The sequence below is a fragment of the Ruditapes philippinarum genome, unplaced genomic scaffold (genome assembly GCF_026571515.1).
Source record: "Ruditapes philippinarum isolate M1 unplaced genomic scaffold, ASM2657151v2 ctg306_1_1_1_1, whole genome shotgun sequence".
NCBI classification, from domain to species: Eukaryota; Metazoa; Mollusca; class Bivalvia; order Venerida; family Veneridae; genus Ruditapes; species Ruditapes philippinarum.
In genome coordinates, this window is record NW_026852218.1 from 63035 (window position 1) to 83920 (window position 20886).

A 20886-nucleotide genomic window follows, 5' to 3' on the forward strand; every position below is an offset into this window, starting at 1 on the left:
GTTTTCCTTTTTCTGCGTTTACAACTTTTATCTTTTTTATCAAGGTCTTCATTTTCCCTTTCAATTTGAAGAGGGATCCCGGAGGGAATTAGTTATTACAAATGTGGTGGCCAGCTTACAATTCAATTCATTTTCAGAGGTTTCCAAACATGTACAATTTAAAATTCAAACGAAACAAATAATGTTCTTCAATGTTTTTCATTAATATCGTATCTTTGGTTTCATGTTAAATGATGCAGTATCTGGTGCGATGTAACTTTGATATATTATTATGTCCTGTAAATGCAATAAGTAGATGGGTGTTATGTAAATGACCGAGTATAATTGATGTTAATGTTAATGGTATTATATTATCTAGTGTTATATAAATGGTAAGCGAATCTGGTGTGAATATAAATTGATGCCAGTATTCTGGTGTTTAATAATAAATGAATATACATTGAAAAGAATGAAATAAATTTCCCGGAATATCTAATTACCAATTTATAAAATTGACAAACAAAAGCTATTTCAGGCAATAATCTAAAGCAAGAAACGGTGGAACTGTTCAGGTAAACTAACAAAGAACAAATTTAGATACACTTAATGTCCATTTTGTTCTGTAATCTTTACATACATATTGTTAATTTGATATAGGTTTGTGGATTGCACCTGTAAGCTTGGACTTACGGAAATCTTAGCTCAAAAAAGATATAACTCACTTAAACCCCTTTATAGGCCATTTTATTGGGAAAGCCAGAATTATGAATATTTTTCCGTGGAGTACAAAAGCATGCATGTTTCATGTGTATAAAAAATAAAATCTATCCCTCATATTTAAACCAAACCTTTTACGAGGACGTAGACCATGTAACTAATAGCAAATACATAATAAAACATTAGATATAATAAAAAGTATAAGTCAAGATATTTGCATACAAAATGTTATCTCTGTGATTAATTTATCATCATTTTAGTTAGTAATAAGTACTGTAGTATTATGCTAAGCACAACGGTGAAACTCGAAGTTTACCTTATTTCCCGCCTCGTTTTTCATGTTTGTACGATTCTAAACCCCTTTATGTGCTATACATCCATTTGACCGCTCTATTGATTTTCCTCTTTGTTTTCTAAACTCCGTATTATTAATCAGCAGCCATTTGTTCCTAATTCCTGCTTTGGTGAATTTTTTTTAGCTTTGGACTTTCTCCTATCTTCTAATTCATCGTCGCTTGATCGAAAAATCGTCACGGATATTTTCCGCCCCCTGAGACCTCGGGAAAATTCTGATCCGTGCCATGCGTCCCAATTGAACCTTCTTTTTAATTGTTTCTTTGGGTTACAGAACGACTTCGGGTCTGCCCTTTGGTCCTTTGTAAGTAAAACTTGACTTCTTTTATTTGGGCCAACATAATTCTGTTTTTTTATTAATTTCTTTGAATCCTGCCCCTCGTGGGGGTAAAAATTTCCCGTAAACCCCTGAGGACTCAAACCCTTTTTTTTTTTTTTTTTTTTGGGGGGCCCACCTTTGGAGGCCCTTTCGGGGTAAAGCCCAAATTTTTAAGGGCCTCATTAAAATATTTTCAGCCTTTATTTCTGGTAAATTTCTAGGAGCGTTGTCAAATGACGTTTGTTAAAGGTTTACGTTCCCTCTTAACCCGGGTTTCAAAAAACCCTTCCTACATTTTGACGTTTCGGGTTGACATTAAAAAAAATAACAGAGGGTATTCCCAGGTTTTTTTTTCTTTAAAAAACAAGAATTTTTTTTCCATTTTAGTGTTAATTTAAATTTAAATTTTTTTCAAAAGGAAAAGGGGGTACCCACCAAAAATTTAAATTTTGGTAATTTTCATATCACAAGAAAGAAAAAATATCCCAAAATTTAAAAAGAATATTTCTTCATTTTCTCTAATTTTTACTTTTTTTCTTTTTTTTTTCAAACAATTCTTAAGACTTCTCATTTAATTTTGTGTATTGGCTGAAATTTTAATAAGGAAAAGTCACCGAAACCAGTTGGACATTACGGAAAATATGCTTCACTGCAGTAAATAATAAATTTTACAATGATAATACGGAAAATGCGCATTTTATTTCATCAAATATTTTCAAGTATTTCATTCAAAATTTTATATAATTATCAGTTTTTTATTTCATGCTCTCCAGTGTTTTATTGTAATTATAATCAGCATGATTATATTCTGGATAAACCCTAGTGAAATTTATAAAATATTAAATTTTCCACTGTAGCCGGACTATATCTGAATGCGGATGAAAACAGAAAATCATAAATTAAAATGGAATAACAGGCAGAATAAATTCCGTCATACGTAAATTTTTGCTTCTTTTAGGAAAAGAAAGGTGCAATGTTATTTCATACTTTTTCATCTTAGAAATTTCAACAAAATTAGAGAAAAAAACGAGTTAACTAGATTTCAAAGATGAATGTGACGTCATTATATGGACGTTCACAAACGGATAATGCGTGACGTTACGGCGGGCAATCAGTAAAAAAGCATAAAATAAAAAGAAAATTTATTTTGTTTTACATTATAAGATTGAAATATATTATCATTCGTGAACACCAGCTATTTATATTTTCACTCGTGGCTGACCGGCCACTCGTGAAAAATATTGAATCTGGTGTTCACTGAGTGAAATTACATTTCAATCTTACATGCAAAACAAACAAATATCCTCTATATTACATGCTTTTTGGTGGTTTATAGAAATATATCAGTGAAATATTCAAGTGATATTTCACTATTTGAAACAGTGAAAATATTAATTAAATATTGTTTCACTTTTTCGAGTTTTAGCCCGTTACGTTATTTCAGTGATATTATTCAGTTTAAGCGCTTGAGTTTAAACTCTTTATTTTTACGCTATACGTCACAGTATTTTTGCAATGACCTGTATATTTGGCTCCTCATCCTAACAAGTCATTCAATCTCTATGGAACAGAATTAATGCATTTATTCCATCTTGCTTTATGATATCGGAACTTACATTATGCTTGCTTCTATACTTCTTTATGACAATGAAAACCTGCGTTTTGGGCTGAATTCAAATCATTGCCTTATGATTACTGATGGCACTTTCATGTAATTGCAACCTTGTGTGATTCCACTACTAAACCATATCAAACTCACATATTTTAACATGCTATGTTTAATTGCATCTTTTTTTAAGGACAACGTATTATGTTGGTGTTTAAGATCACATTCTTTATAACTATATGTAACATGGTAGTTGTATCTTTAATTTGCTATAAATCTGCCACTTATATTGTCGACATTATGTCAAATTAAACTAATCATTTTGATCAATAATTGGCTGATTTGATGTGTCTTAGCATTCATATGCTTCAATATATTCACTGATTATGGAAGCGTATAATGACAATCTACTTGTCTAGATAGAAGTGGTATTGTCGACTTGTATTTTCGCGACTTGGCGTGTTACCAGCAAGCTTATGCTTACGTTTTTTGACGACTTGATGCCTTGAATGTGGTATGAAATTAAAATGTTTGTCGACAAGTGTGTTACTATAAGGCGCAGAAATAAGTTCCGATTTTCTCGACATAATGCAATTAGCACTTTGAGATATTTTGTGAACACATGTTAGTTACCTAAAGTCACGAAACGAGAGAAACTATAATGTCGACATTCTGCAATTAGCACTTTGAGATATTTTGTGAACACAAGTTAGTTACCTAAAGTCACGAAACGAAGAAAAAACTATAAATGTCGACATTCTGCAATTAGCACTTTGAGATATTTTGTGAACACAAGTTAGTTACCTAAAGTCACGAAACGAGAAAAACTATAATGTCGACATTCCGCAATTAGCACTTTGAGATATTTTGTGAACACATGTTAGTTACCTAAAGTCACGAAACGAGAGAAACTATAATGTCGACATTCTGCAATTAGCACTTTGAGATATTTTGTGAACACAAGTTAGTTACCTAAAGTCACGAAACGAGAGAAACTATAATGTCGACATTCTGCAATTAGCACTTTGAGATATTTTGTGAACACAAGTTAGTTACCTGAAGTCACGAAACGAGAAAAACTATAATGTCGACATTCTGCAATTAGCGCTTTGAGATATTTTGTGAACACAAGTTAGTTACCTGAAGTCACGAAACGAGAAAAACTATAATGTCGACATTCTGCAATTAGCACTTTGAGATATTTTCTGGACACAAGTTAGTTACCTGAAGTCACGAAATGAGAAGTTGATGAAATCAGAAAAACTGTATTGTCGAACCGCTTTTTTCCGCCAAATTTTATGTCACGAAATGAGATAAACTGTTTAGGATTTATTTTCATTGATTGGCAAGAAAAAAACGAGTGGCTGTAGCAACGAGTTAAATAAATATGATAATTTTTCATACCACAAGACATTGCAATTTGAAAGACTTAAATTTAGTGTATTGTCTGAATTGAGAAGAAAGAAGTCCGGCAAGACACCAGTGAAAATACAGAAATTTATATTTAACTGCAGTGAAAAAATAATTTTTACAGTGAAAATAAGAAAATGAAAATACGCACTTAATTTCATTATTAATATTTCTCAATACATTTTGTACTAGTACATGTATTTCATTTATAAGTGTATAACAAACGATGTTTTCATACCTACGAGTAGACACTTTGTACACTTTCTTTGCTACTTTTTGTTATTTTATATATGTATTAATTCATTAGTTTGGCCTTTTTGTGATGAGTCGGAGTAATTACGGATTTTTTCAAATTTCCGATACATATCGCTTATGGTTTCAAGTCGTAATCCGTTAAATCGTACAATTACAGACAATTACAGATAATTATATGAATGTGAGCTCAGCAAATTCATCTAGACGGATAAAGCAATCATTTTACAGACCAACAAGAGGTTGTTAACATCAAATATCATTTTGATGCACCAAAAGTAAAAAAAAAAAGAAAATAAGAAGATTTTTGTGTTTCTTCAATATCATTTAAAAATGTGGTTTTGAATCATCAATTTTATTCCATATTACTTTTCAGGGTTCCGTTCAAACACAGTGTATAGGCTTGGTTTTTCATTGCAATCATTATATAGTTTATAGTAACTTTTTTTAAGACAACACGAATAAACACTCAAATTGATGTTAATTTTGAGAAAAGATATTGTCATCCTTTGCCATTTTGGAAATGTTTTTCAATCTGTATGATAAATTCAGTTGGATTTAAATACTTGTGTTTAAAATGAGCACTGTCGCATTCTCATGCTAGACCCAATTTACGTACCATCAAACTTATCAATTAATCAACCAGTAAACCAACTAATATACCAACTGAACATCTAAAGTATGTATTAGCCTCCGTGGTCGAGGGGTTAGAATCGATGACTTCTAATCCAGTTACCTCTCTGGCGTGGATTCAATCCCCGGGAAATGCTTTGGTAGTTTAGCGCCGAGGAAGGTAGTCTAGCACGGGTGTAACTCTCCAGGAACGATGGTTAGGAAACTACTACATGACTGAAATACTTATAGGAAAAGGCGTAAAATGAAACAAACAAACAAACAAACAAACAAAACTTACAATTTTAATGAACTTTTTTAAACAGTTTTGCCGAAAAACATTTTAGTTGATATAGTATATAGTAATTTGAGAAAATAGGTAATCTTTTAAAAAAACATATTTCATTTTTAAACAAAAATTATTTTTGATTTTTGATAAACGCAGTTGTGATCCATCGGAAGCAATGAAATCAACAAAATACCTTAACAATTTTAGACTCAGTTTGACCGAATCTGTTCATGAAGAATAATGTTAAAGGTCGGCTTAAGCGGAATTAAACCTTCAAAACTTAACATGACATTGCCACATTGACTAAGTGTAGTGTATGATATAAAATAGATGTTATGCGTACCAAACCTTTGAAGTAGAAACAACAGAATTATTATTTATTGTCTTTTTAATGAAAAATTAAAACATACTTCATTTCAGCTAATGCAAGTCTAAAAGAAATCTTTACAGAACCTATGGGGTTGTATGATCACTGATCTGTATTTTTTTTAACTTAGTCTACCTTGCTACCTTCATACACATTTAACACATAAAATAGTTATAAAATTGTAAATTGTGAAAGCCAGTATGAACTGAAATAATGTTTGTTTGTTTGCGTGCATTTAAAAATTGTTTCAAGATATCCTCAGATTCAGGCTAATCAATACCACTATTACCATGAAAATATTAAATCTATTAGAATATATGCTTTATATAAAGGTTTTCATTTTTGTTTTTAAGTGAAATTTAGTTGCTTAAAAAGTCAAATTCGGCAGGCAGGAAATGTTGGACAATTATCTATAAATTTTATTATCTATCAATTTTAAAATTCTGGAAAAGAAGAAACCCATCAGATGTAAAATAACAAAAACAAATGATTTAAAATAGCTTTTAATCGAGTTTCTTCTTCGGATATAATGGAGTTTGCAGTAAATCTCACTTTTCTTGTTTGTTTTTTTGTTGTTGTTTTTTGTTTATATAACCAAAACGCCATACCCCCTTTCTGCCCAGCATGAAAAAGCAATTAACCCATTAGCTTGATGTTGTATATATAGGACTATATATTGAAGGTTTGCCAAATAATGTAATAGTTTGAACATGCTCAAGCTGAACCTGAAACATTTTCAATGCTGTAGCATTGTCTGACCAAGGATGATTTTTTTACAAAACACTCATACGATGTTTACTTTTAAAGTTACAAGTATTTGTAACATGCGTCTATTTTTGTGTTTATCGCTCTGTGCAAACTATATACCTTTAAGATGGCTCATAAACATATAACTTTAATTATCACTGCATTTCGTGAACTTCTTTACATGAAATTAACAGCATTATTTTGAACTGATTGGAACATTTAAGAATTCAATTCTGTTTTTATCATACAGTAAAGACAAGCAATGAGGTTTTTATGTCATGAAAATTAGGGTCGGTTGGTTTTCAAGTCTAATTTACTACCTCCGGTGGCAGAATGTAAGGCCTTTTGGAAAACATTAACACATACATTTTAGCCTTATTCTAAAAAAAAAAAACCAAAGAATAAAAGCCGTGTGTACATTAACAATATGAACAAACTATTTAATGTGTAATCAATAAGATTGTCGTTATATTTTGATTACTGCTCAGAAAATGTATACCTCTACATTGATCGTTATATACTATTATAAAACACTTCCATTGATAAATATTTTTAAAATATCAGTAGAAGACAATAAACCTATTTATCAAAGAACATTATTGGAAAAGCCGGAACTTATTTTACATAGTCAAATATAAAATGGAAATCATCTTTCAATCTACAGTGACACCGTGCATACCGTGACGATGATCTGTAATGTGAGCTACACATTATTAGCAATTTGATATTGTGACAATTTCCCTAAAATAATAAGGAACATTACAAATTAAATGCAGCAATCTCTAAATTAAATGCAACAATCACAATTTGGCAAAGAACTCAGACTCAGTGAAGGTACACACTTTGAAGGTTATAAGTCATGGTGAAGCAATGTTTGGCGTATACAATATATTGCACTTTTTTACTTTTTTCATGTCAAATGACTAACACTCGACTGTTAAGTTTAGTGATATATAACCTTTCATTAAATAGGAGCTAGGGTTCTAAACAAAACATTCATTAGCATTTATTTCTTCATGCGGTTTGTAGTCTTATTCAATATGTCTCCTTGAAAACGACCAATCTCTGATGATGTGTAACCATTTCTACCTAAAGTCTTTATGGAATATCAAAAGCTGTAAGTGAGTAGAAACCAATTGCTCAGCTTTTTTGAAATCGGAAACAAACCAATACGTTTAAGGGTTAGCTTTGATCACGAGACAAGCAAATTCTCAAGTAACTAAAATACTTTTATGTTTACTGTAGAACATCATAATCGTACTCTGCATACGTTATTTCAGTGATTTATTATATATACGGGCAAATTATACTTATTTCATACTTTTTTAAAGTTAGAAAAATGAAAGTAAAACAAAACTATATTTTATGCTTTTCAGTGGATTACTGATTTATCCGTGAATATTATATTTGATATTTCACAGTGAAAATTAACAAAATATAGTTTCACACTTTTCAATGTCAAAGCCAGGTCTAATATAAATTTGCAGTAAGTAGCGGAAATACGCTCGGATGGTGCGACTTTTTCTTCGGCTAGAATTGTTTTTTTTTATTCAAACAAGCGATCATTCATATTTTTTAATAAGATGAATAGCATCATCGCCAATTAACGTTGATTGTCAAACTTATTTTTCAGCCCAAGACTTCTTTTATTTTATTGGTAATTCGATTAAAAGAGGCTGACAGCGGGGAAAACATATTTTTTAAATTAAAGTTTATGTTAAGGGTATTTCGTTTTAACTTGTTTTTAAGCATAAAATAAAAAGAACATTTGTTTGTTTGTTGTGTTATACTCCTGAGAATACTGTTTTTAAAGCCCACTCGATTAAATAAAATTTCATCTTACACACAAACAAATATCCTCTATAAAAACAACACTCCTTAATAATGAAACTTATTTTTGGGTGCTACTTCTCGGAAAGAATTAACTAATGCACACGGCAGGTCATGTCTTCTTTAAATGCATTTGGCCCTAATTTTTACACATATAAATAAGAAAAGTCTCTTCAGATGATAACGATACTCAGAATAAAAAAATACGTGTGAAAGAATAATATTAGACGCTTAATAATACTGATAAAATATGTTAATGAAAATATAAATTTTGATACTGAAGTGTTGTATTCCTAGGAAAGGATTCGCATCAAATAATTTTAACGGGGATTTACGGACCAACTTAAACACGGTATGTAAGTTGGTATTATAATGTTAAGCAAAAAATTTTTTACTTTTTTTGTAAGTGGGATATATTAACAAGACAGTTAGATACTGACATAAATTTATGTCAAATTAAGAAGCAGTGTATTGCAAGAAATACTTAAAATATCTAACATGACGGAATGTTTGTAATAGGGCCCGCAAAACAAAATAAGAATTACTTACAAATAAAGGGCCGGGATCATTCTAAAACGTTTTGTTATAAGTTTTAAACTGAAAAAAATGGAATCGTGGTATAGTTATTTTCTGATAACAAGCATAGATCCAAAGCCATTGTATTCTTAAGATATATACACTGTATCACAAACACTATCTATTGTCAAATGTTACCTATAAATAGTCCTTTTTGAATATATGGAAAACTTCAGCACTTAGCACTTCATGACTAGTATTATTGACTCATGTTTGTCCATAGAAAGGGAAAATATCTATTATTCACTAACTTTTCTTTGTATAATTTCAGTGAAATACAGAAACATTTCATTGGAATAAAGATTCATATTGGCATTTCAGAGTCAGCAAACTTTATATATATCATACATCAGTCGGAGTAAAATTCGCAGTAGTTCATTCTTTCAGACGAAAAGTGTACATTACTAAAATATATTTCACACTTTAAGAAATTGTTTTTATTTGATAATACGAAATAAGGTGTTTTAAAGATTTTTGCATGTGACATGTCACGCTTACTAAGCAAAACTGTAACTCTTTACATTGCAAACTCTAGTTAGCTTTTCTTATTGTTGTTATTCATGAAAACACATGTGCTAATATATGAACAAACCTTGTACAAATAAATCGCTGAGGATTATATTCGTGTAATATGCGTACTGATAAATACAAACAAAACACAAGTAGGAACGTGCATACTATGAAATCAAGCATCTTATCAGTTCGGAGTCTGAAGGCTGTGAAAAGACAATTAATTTCAGTCGCCAGTGAGATGACGTTAGAAGAAACATGGTCCCTTTTACTGTGGTCAACGATGCGTATATGCCGTTTGTGAATAGTTGGTTGTGTAATACCAAAACCATGAATATTCATAAATCTGTTTTGATTGGCAACCACTGATGCACTGGACAGGGAAACGCTAAAAAACACGATGGCCTAGATTAACGTAATATCTTTAGATATGGAGACCTCAGCGGGAACCAAACGTTCGGCACAATTGGGTATATGAAACTTATCATCAAACGCGCAGAAATGGTTCTTGTATTACTCTTGGCAAATATAGATGTGTTCATATTTGAAGTAGATTGTGTTTGGCTAAGCAACGCTGTTTCATCTTTATCATTCAAAGAACATCATGACATTATTGTTAACCCTGTTTCCGGTTCAAATTCAGAGACATTTGCAGGTGGATTCATTTTGCTACGAAGTACATGTAGAACAAAAATAGTCTGGCATAAAGTGACAGATGTAATGATGGTTCTGGGTGAGCGGGTAAAGTCCTTGCAAGATTTTGGTACATTTGAAGAGGAAAATGAAACCAAGAAGTTCTTTGCAAGATTACTCAGGGACGGGTAAGTAGCAAATGCAGCCGAAGAAACTTTACTATAAAGTTTCTCTTAAAACTTATTTAAATTTTTCTCTTTCAAAATCTCAATATGGTTTTTTAATCAATAATCATTTTATATGCTATGTAGGTAATAAATGTGCGGGTAAAATATTGAAATACATTTCTAACAAAAACACTTTTTTCAAAACTGTTCTACATAAATATTGTAAATATCTTATTCAAACTGGTCACTCTCTGCAAGGGATTTCAATTAAAAATTTCTAAAGTTTTCTAAAATTATATTTAATATGCCTGATTCTATTGTTGAAACCATGCGCATGTGTGTGTGTAAATGCATATGTGCTAAATATAATTGAAGTAATTGTAAAAACATGTAGTTCCATAACAACATTAACAACGAAAAAGTTACATTGTTGGCAAATATATATTGCAAGATATGAATATAACCGTTTCACTGTTTTATTTTACAATTACAGCCCCTTAATACATAAACTACTTTCTTTTCTGTAATATTTTTATTATAATAAAATCATTATTTTATTACCTATCATGCAAACTGTATCCATTTGCTTCTATTTTTCTATCAAAATGGAAGCACTATTACCAACATGATGAAAAAAAATTCCTGCTTTGCTTAAATGCTTATTAAATATTGACTGTTTCCATAATATTTGCTCGTTAATATGAGTGGGAAATATATACTTTTTTAAAAACGTGAATATTTAACGCCAATAATAAAAATGGTATAGTTACAAAGGATTATGTTATCCAGTATACCTTTGTAAACAAGCTTTTTCAGGTACGGAAACGTAACTATCAAAGATGTTAACCAACTAGAAATGTATGCTGACCGGAAAATGGTACAATTTGAGCGAAGAAGACCCGCTCAAAAACACAACCTGTTATTATAAACAACAACTGGATGTTGGTAAGATTTCTTCTTTTAACAACAAGCAAGATGATCGTATGTCTGGGTTAGTGCTATAATTACAAAACGAATTTTCTTTACAATGTAAGCTTTGCAGCGCTAATATCAAATTCATTAGTTGATTTTGCATTATCGCCCTTTAGTCTGCCTAGCGGCAACTTTTTCAAACAAATACAACCAATGCAGACAGTATTTTGCTGTCAAAGGGTCTGCGGTTAAAACTTTGTATGACATTTCAAATCCAGATTACATCTTTCTTTGTTTTTAGATAAACTAAACATGTTAATTATGAAACCAAAAAAGGCTGTAAAGAACCTTCTTAATTTCATGCAAGAATTCATCTAAGCAAAAATGTTGTTCCAGAAAAACCGATTTTGTTAACGTCAAATGTCAACTGAACCAGATATATCTTAATGTGTTTATTTCTACCCATTTTCTGCCCATTTCCATGTTTAGTACAAAATATACAAATAAGAATCAAGATAGACGTTCAATAAGAATTTTGAAATGGGAGCAAGACAATAATTTCAGTTGAAGATATCTTTTTTAAATTTTTTAATTAGTACTAGTATTACGGCTATTTTAAAATGTGTATTTAAGAACCTTGAATAAAAACTGAAGATGACTATCTATTTTTTTTTTTTATCTATTTGTTTCAATAATAATTCTCTTAAATTAACGAAAGGTTTGGTAATTGTTATTGAACGAGATGGTGTAGCATATGTACAAATCTAAAATAAAGTATCTGTCCTTACTGGTTTAATCATACAACGTTTAAAAAAAATTGGCTGCACTATTTTTGTTTTTTCTTATTTGCCTTTGTAAAAATTTATACTAACTTTTCCAAAATTAGAACGCTTCTACCTTAAATGTAATGAATATTTTTTGAAAATTATAGGTAAACAAAAGCAAAGATGAAGAGAGCCAAAGAATGGAAGCAATTGGTTCCTTCACGATGATTATCAAACATGTGACATGGAACGTGTCCAATAGTGTGGTTCACTAGCACACACCGTATTGGCAATGGTTCTTTTTCTAGAACCAAGAAATATAGTGTTCGACACTATGACCTGAACTTCTTTAAAAGCAACAATTAGAGGCTGATGTATTTTAACACGTCTAAGAATATGATTACAAGAAAACATTTTAAACGAAAAATAAAAAAATAAGGTCGCCGAGCTAAATTTTCGAGTTTGAAAATTGAACTTTGGCTTATTTCCAGGTCAGAATAATTCACAAATAAGGTTTTTGTTACTTCCATTTCATGTTAGCCCTGCAAAATTTCAAGAATTAATGAAAGAGCAATTTGTTTATTTTTCTTCTTTACGCTGTACTTATTCATATATATTTTTATACCTTATTTTTTTTTACAGAATTTTCAAGTCTTTAATCAAACTGAAAGAAAATGGAACAGAACTGTTTTAATGGCATTGCCATTATAATATTTTATATTAAGATAAAGGTTTAAAAAAATAATTAATGTTTGACAAGCTTTTATGTTACTTATCGAAACATTTTCAAATTCAAAGGGCAGATAACTAAAAAGGGGAACTTGAAAACCGCTAAATTTTCAAACTGCTTCATTAAATGTTCCTGTGATACTCTAAGACCACGCAAAGTTTAAATAAAATCTTTCATACGGTATTTATTATGCTTTTAATGTCTATATATTACTTTAGCATACGCTTAAAAAAATTAAATGATTAGGCAGAGGATTATTCCGCTAAAATGTCGCACAATTGCCGCATATCTCTGCAAATTAGCCTCCTTATAAATAATAAAATGCAATGGCATATTTTTAAAATTTGTCCTTCAATAAAAGGGCGGACAACACTTTTTGTCCCCTTCCTTGTAAGAGAAGGAAATCCTGTGATGCGTGTATGTGATCGCAACCGACGTCACTTTTCTTACAACATGTCCTCGACGCATTTATTGTGGTCGTATGGTCGAAATAAAATAAAATATAAAAATAAATCTCAATAAAAATGACGTTTCCTAAGGTGTTTTGGTACGCGAACAGTCTGGTGCAAATCTTAATGGTTCTTAAAAAAACTGTTGAAATCGTATTAAGGATTTTTAAGGGCAATTACGAACGTGTTACTACTGGTTTAATAAATTTTATGAGTCTAATAAGAATCTTTTCACTTTTAATAGATTTTATGCCCCACATAAAATAATTTATGTCATTGTTCTGTCCCTATTCTCATTACTGTACAGAAAATATTACGGGTCAGGTTTTAAGCCATTACGGGTCAGGTTTTAGCCAGGTACGTCCTTAGCCAATCGATATCAAGACTTAAATAACGTGATGTTAATTAACCATGATTAATTAGATCTATCCACAAAGAAATAATTTTGGCGAAGGAATGATTTCTCCGCCTTTCCTGTTTACTAAAATTTATCTATTTTTGAAGTCATAAGCTTTGATTTAAAGTGAACTAATTACGTAATTACTATGAACAGTTTATCTTAATTAATCTGCTGGAAGCGAATTTTAGGACGGTGTCCCCGGTTTCATATTCAATTTCGTGATGGAAAATGGCAATTCATTTCAACGGCCAACACGGGCAGGATATCGTAACAGGATACAATTTATCAAATGAAACATTTCTAACATTCGTTATTAAATTTTCAAGCTCATTTGGAGACTCGGGAATTTAGAACGGAACGATTGTAATCCACGATATGGATTTAATCTTCAACAGACATATTTTTGTAGAAAATGCAACTTTTTTGGGATAACTGGACCAACGGTACACGCTTTGAAAGTTTGAGACATCAATCAGTCAGGAACACGTTGTGGTGCCGGCCTTTGGAACTAATGAACATTTAAACAAATCAGAATTTATCCCACAAAACGTTTGCTTCGTCATAATTACAGATTTCGTAGATACCATTCCTATTTACGAAGTCCTGGAAAGTTACCCAAATTGTTCAAATCAGTTAAGTTTTTGTACAAATAGCCAAACAAACAAATAAAACGATCAAATACTTAATGGCGAATAAAATGGTTTCATGGTTAGAACATGTCCCTAAACCAACATTTACATGTACCTGTTTAACAACCAGCTGGAATGCCACTGTTTACTCTGAATCAAGCTACGTCTCATCAATGAGATTAAGAACAGCAGCTTGGTCCCGCCGAGCCCCGAAAGCATTTCATTTGTCAACAAAAAGATAAAGTATTTTTTTGGTTTTACTATATGTCTTTAAGTATATTGTACTAAAAGTCAGTATTTTACTGCATTGTAATCCCTGCCCTGTTTATACAAAACTATGAAACAGATGAAAGTCTAGGTTTGTTGCTTTGTCCTTAACAAATTTAATATAATAAAGCTTGTTAATGACTCAGAAAGTAGATCTACTAAATATTTATCAGTGAGTAATTTCTTTTATATTTATAATATATAAGGTTATGCATTGCCGGGTTTGTTGTTGGTCCATCAAATTATTCTCCTAAATGCTAATGTACAAGAATGCAGTAATTAATCCGGCATAAATTTTTCCTGAGGACACATAATTAAGTTCTATTATTAGTCATGTTAGTTATCAACTTAATTTCCATTCAATTTACAGTTCACAAACTTCTAATTAGAGGTAGATAATAGTCATGTTGATTTTTCTGCTAGTCTACTATAACATTTGTAACACACAATCCATCATAGATTATAATTAAAGTATTATTTAGCAACATGTTAAGTAACGAGTCCATATTGGGAGCGATTTAGCCTTATTTCTTTTTAAATTTTACATTTTTTTTTGTTGAAACTCCAACTAAATACAGTTAGTGTGATTTAGTTTATAATTTCCATACATTCAATGTTTTCACTGTTTTAGTTTTTTCAGTCATTGAAATTTTAAAGATTCATAAATTACTGTTCTGAATTTCTAAATTTTGAAAATTTATTCCTACTATAAGCAACTTAATCAAATTTTTCTTAAAAATTTACAACTGACCTGAACTATATTTTCACTGCCCCTTGGACTCAGTGTTAAATTCTATTGACTGGTTTTACAACAGTTTAAACCAGCGATTACAACACAGGTTAGTTTACAGTCCGTGTTAAGTTGCATTTATACATATTCTAAGTAATACATGGCTTAATTATTAATAATATTAGTTTTTATGTCTGCGTGACCGTGACTTAGTTAACATTTAGTACACATTTTCAACACAATATAGTTGACCGAATCCATGTGAGTGTGATTTTGTTTACAATTATAACGCAATCGTATGATAAATGACTTGGTTTATAATCTATGTCTGGCTTCGATAAAGTTTACAGTTCACACAATAGTTTTATTAAATAGCATGTATGTAAGTATGATTTTGTTTACAATTCGCACACATCCATTGATAACATGGCCTCCGGTTAATAGACCATGTCTTAGTGATTTAGTTTTACCGGATGATCACACATGGTTTAGTTTTACACGCATATTTTCTACACATGATTTAGTTTACACTCCTGGTGAGTGTGATTGAGTTTAGAGTTCTCGCAATATCCAATTATAACTATTGCTTAAGTTTCTAGACAATGTCTGCGTGATTTAGTTTTACCAGTTCACGCCTATTTTCTACACATGGTTTAAAGTTTACAGTCCATGTGAGTTGTGATTTACTTTACAGTTCACACTTATCATATAACATGGCTTACGTTTATAAGTCCATGTCTTGCGTGATTTCGTTTACAGTTCACACCCTATTTCCACATGGCCTTAGTTTAACAGTCCATGTGAGTGTGGCTTTAGTTTACAGTTCATTGCACACTTATCATATTATACATGGCTAAAGTTTATTAGTCCAATGTCTGCGTGATTTAGTTACAGTTCACGCTATTTACACATGGTTTAGTTTACAGTCCATGTGAGTGTGAATTCAGTTTATAGTTCCACATATCCTATTGTACATGGTTTAGTTTAAAGCCCATGTCTGCGTGATTTAATTTACAGTTCAACACTATTTTTTCAACAACATGGTTTAGTTTAACAGTCAGTGCGAGTGTGATTTTAAGTTTTATAGTTCACCATAATTATCCTATAATACATGTTTAGTCTATGATCATGTCTGCTTGATATAGTTTTCAGTTATCGCTTATTTTTTCACACATAGTTGAGTTTCATTCCGTGTGAGTTAGTTTAACAAGGTTCTATTATAGCCATGGTTTAGTCTATAGTCCATGTTTTGCATGAATATGCTTATGAATCCGCACAATGTAGTCAGAATTAATTTAACCAATCAATTACATTCATACATTTAAGTCTACCTTAATGACAATATTCATATTTTTCAGAAATGACGGCCACAAATTCTTCCTTACACGCTGTTAATTCAGGTCTCTCAACAAAGGAAAAGCCAAACACCAAGAATGTCCAGTAATTTACCCCCAGTTTGGTTATTTCGATACAATATATACATGCCAATGTTTGTTTATTATGTAACATTTGTCATGTTTGTTATTATGTATACATTTGTCATTTATGGCAATTTAATAAATGCCCTATTTTATTACAACCTAAAGTGTTGTGTTTTTTATCTCTCATACAAAAACAAGTTCGTCTTGCCAGTTATACTTTGCTTGACCTGGACAATACATAAAATGCCTGAATTAAAACTTTGAATTAACTCCTAATAGGAGAAATAAAAAGAATTTGTTTACAATTTTGTTACTTCTATTAACACTAAATAGGAATTTTTACTCCATAATTGGGAGAAAATAAACTAATAACAACTTTGATAAAAAAGTTTTAAATAGCCCTAATTTGGTAGAGTATAACAATTAATAATTTAAAACTCCTTAATTATAAAAATAACCTAGGTGTTTGAAAAATAAAATCGTAAATTAGGAGAAACGTTTTTTTATCAAATAAGATTTTATTTCTCCTTAATAGTGTTTAAAACTTCTAAATTAATATGGGCAAAGTCATATTAGTTTTTTTAGACATTAAAAACGTCACACCAAACACAGTAACGCGATTTTCCAGAACACACTTTGCTGGCGCCTCTGTGCAAACAACGGGAACTTGTGTAGACCCTGCCGGACGTAACCATAAGCCAGCTCGTTGATAGCTTCCTCACACAATAAAAATAATTCCATAATGATTTATAACCCACAGCAAGAGAGGCCAAGCAGACGGACACTAGTCTACTTTTACATTTGAATATATTTAAAACATGATTAATTAACATGTACCTTCCATGTAGCGTAGTTGCAGAATGGTTTTTAACATTTTATTTGCCAAACAAAAAAACTACATCAAATGAAATTTGGAGAGATAAACATGTTGCTCAGGGTCGCCATTTGAAAATGGTACTAATATATACCCAAATACAATTCATATGTGGGAACCAAAATGATTATTTCAATTAACTGGTTAATCCAAAAGTTATTGTGTGGAAACTTTCCATGACGAACATTTTGATGAAATATAGCGCAAAAACAACCCTAAGACAAAAAATGAAAAAACGGAAATAAATTTGTTTGAACATAATTTATTAAATATTAACATTCTCAAAAAGTAAAATTCAATTTAGAAGGAAGCCTTTCAAGGTTTATTCCAATAATCTTGAAATTTTCAATAAATAATTTAATCTGAAAGGCCAATAATTCAAGTGTATGAATCTAAATATATCTAGATGCAAAAATTTTGTTTGGATATTAAAAAAAAGATACTTCCAAATGCTTGTATGAAATAAAAAGTGGCAATAAATTGCCCGTAAGGTAGAACGCGGAACACTTTGCGAAACTTTCGAGTAGCAGCCTTGAAAAATTGGCATAAAGAAAGTTGACCAAAATATTTCCGATTAGATTCATGGATTTTATTCCAAATAGTTTAGCGCAATTTTTGTAGCACACGACGTCAAAGTTGACCATCAAAAGTCATTGGCATCGGAAAAAAACCCTACATAAAATAGCAAAAATATATTTTGCTCTGGAACATATTTAATCTGTTTACGTACATTATTCTGGTTAAATAATAGGGAACCAATATATGTTCTCCTTTTTTCGGGAATCAACCATAAAATGAATGGAACCAAATATAATTTCACTGTTGATAAATTTTTAATAGAAAAAATTTCGATAATATATAGAGGATAATTCAAGTTTTTCTATAAATCATTGATTTATTTTTCATCGAGTTGGTATGAAAATGAATATTTCATGAAGTGGCGTAAAAGCCACGAGTGAAATATGGTAATTTTCATGCCACAAGATGAAAATAAATCGTGAATTTATATAAAAAAACTTGAAATTTTCTTGTTTATTATATACATTTCTCTCTTTTTTGACATTAAAATTTGAAAAAGACTTTCCCCTTAAATTTTTGTGTAGTGGCAGAATTGAAAAGAAAGTAATCCGGCAAGACACCGAAGTGAAAATACGGGAAAATATGTTTCACTGCAGTTATTAAAAATAAATTTTTTACAGTGAAAAAAATACGAAAAATGAAAATATGCATTTTAATTTCAATCAATATTTCTCAATATTTCATTTATAAGTATATTAATAAATTTAATACCCCTTTAAATAATTATTCCACGTCGTTTCAAATGAAATAAACGTTTAAAGCACAGTTTTTTGTTAAAAAAATTCAATGAAGAGGAAAAAGAAACATAGGAGAAGAAAGAGAAAAATATTTGAGAGAAAACTTTATTTAATTTTGAAAAAATTAAAAAAAAAAAAGTTTGTCAATTCATAAATCTTTTTTAGTCACCACATTGTTTAGATTTAATTTTAAACCAGTAATTTTTAACGCGCACAAAATCACTTTCAATTAACATTTGGTTACTTCATATTAAGAAAATTCCAAGAGCATTAATTTTAATATGTACAAATTGATTAAAGGCAACTGTAATATTGATATAACTGTCTTTTTGCCAATATGTTCCGATGTAAATAAGTGATTCATAAATGTTTTACTCTTATTTCATTTCAAATAGCAAAAGATACGTCCAATTTTGAATTTGTTCCAGCAATTCACTTATACGTAATGTTGATATTGCTTGATATGAAATTAGCTCAATTGAAATCAATGTTAATCAAATGAATAATAAAGAATCGTTAGTCCAATTTGTTCTTCGTCAACCTTTGCTTCAATGCAACCTAACGAGTACATCAGAAATCCAAATCATTGACGGCAATAAAGGCAACGGTTTGATAATCTGCTGAACGGTTTTATCCTGGCCAATCTTAGCCGGAAGTACCTCATAGGCTCGAAATAATTTTCATCTAAACACCTTCCGAGCAATGCATTTTTTCGGTAACCGGAAAATGCTTCCACTCCGACAACAACATTCCTGGTCAATTAACCTCTGATTACTTGTAGCAACGAATTTTATAAACTCATTTTGCAGCGCTCCAGTCTTTGAGGCACAAACAAACCTTTTCATCAATAGGTCAGATGGTTTTTAATGTCACATGTCGACACCAGCATATCAAAAATTCGTCATCGCTCAAACGACGAATAATTTTTGTAAATCCTTTTAAACCTCCTTATTGCAAATCGTGTCTAATCGTCCAATCGTCATCATCATTTTTATCAAATGAGAACACAGCTGAAGTATACATGAGCCGAGCTCTGGGTCATCTGGCACGGTTGTTGAAGATCCTGTGTTTTCAATCTGTACTCGAGTCCTAAGCCAAAAGCTGCTGCCATCTCGGTTGATAATTTGATTATTTTGATACGTTTAAACCAAAGTCGAACAACTAACTGATGAGTTTATACAATTTTTTATGTTTATCTTTCAAAGCAGTAATTTATATATAGAACGTAAGTCTAATAAATTAATTACCGTAATTATTCAACATTAATACCTTTAAGTTTAGCACCTTGTAATAGAGACGTTTTGCTCTATTAGCAAATGTGAACTAAATACTTTCATTAAAGTAATTTATTAAAATGAATATCTGAATTAAAAGGTAAAATGACAAAATGTTTAATTTTGAATTATTAATAACATTTTCTTCATTTTGTCAGTAACTCTTTCAAGTTTTCGAGTACTATTTGTGTTTACAAAATCGTGGTTTAAACTGGTAACATTTTAATGAATTAATAAAAGAAGATACTGGCCTAAAACAATGAAATATTGCCGATTTAGTGAATTTACTCTCTCAGTTGCTTGAGCTGTATTCTTAAAGATTTGTAACACTAAATCCTTATAATTCATCTGTGTTTGCCATTCCAAATCAAAAAACAAAGACAGTACCAGCAATTTGTTTTGTTTCTCTGTCCGTTTATAAGGTAGCACTAAGGTAACACTATCAAAGCCGGTGCTACGATGGGCGTGAGGGATGTTGCACTTATTCATTATCCTCATGAACAGACTCAATCAAAACGAGACTAGCATTTTCATGTAAATTTTGTTGTGATTCATGCTTCCGAGGGATCACATTGATTCCAGATTTTAATGAATTTTTGGGTCATATTCGTGTCGGTTTTCCTCCTGGAATAACTAACCAGTTTATTTATTAATGTCTCCTCAAGTGACCGAGTACTAATGGTGGGATTCAAAGCAAATACAATCAAAGTTTACCAATAACCAAATTGTAATTTTAACGTTTATTAACTAAC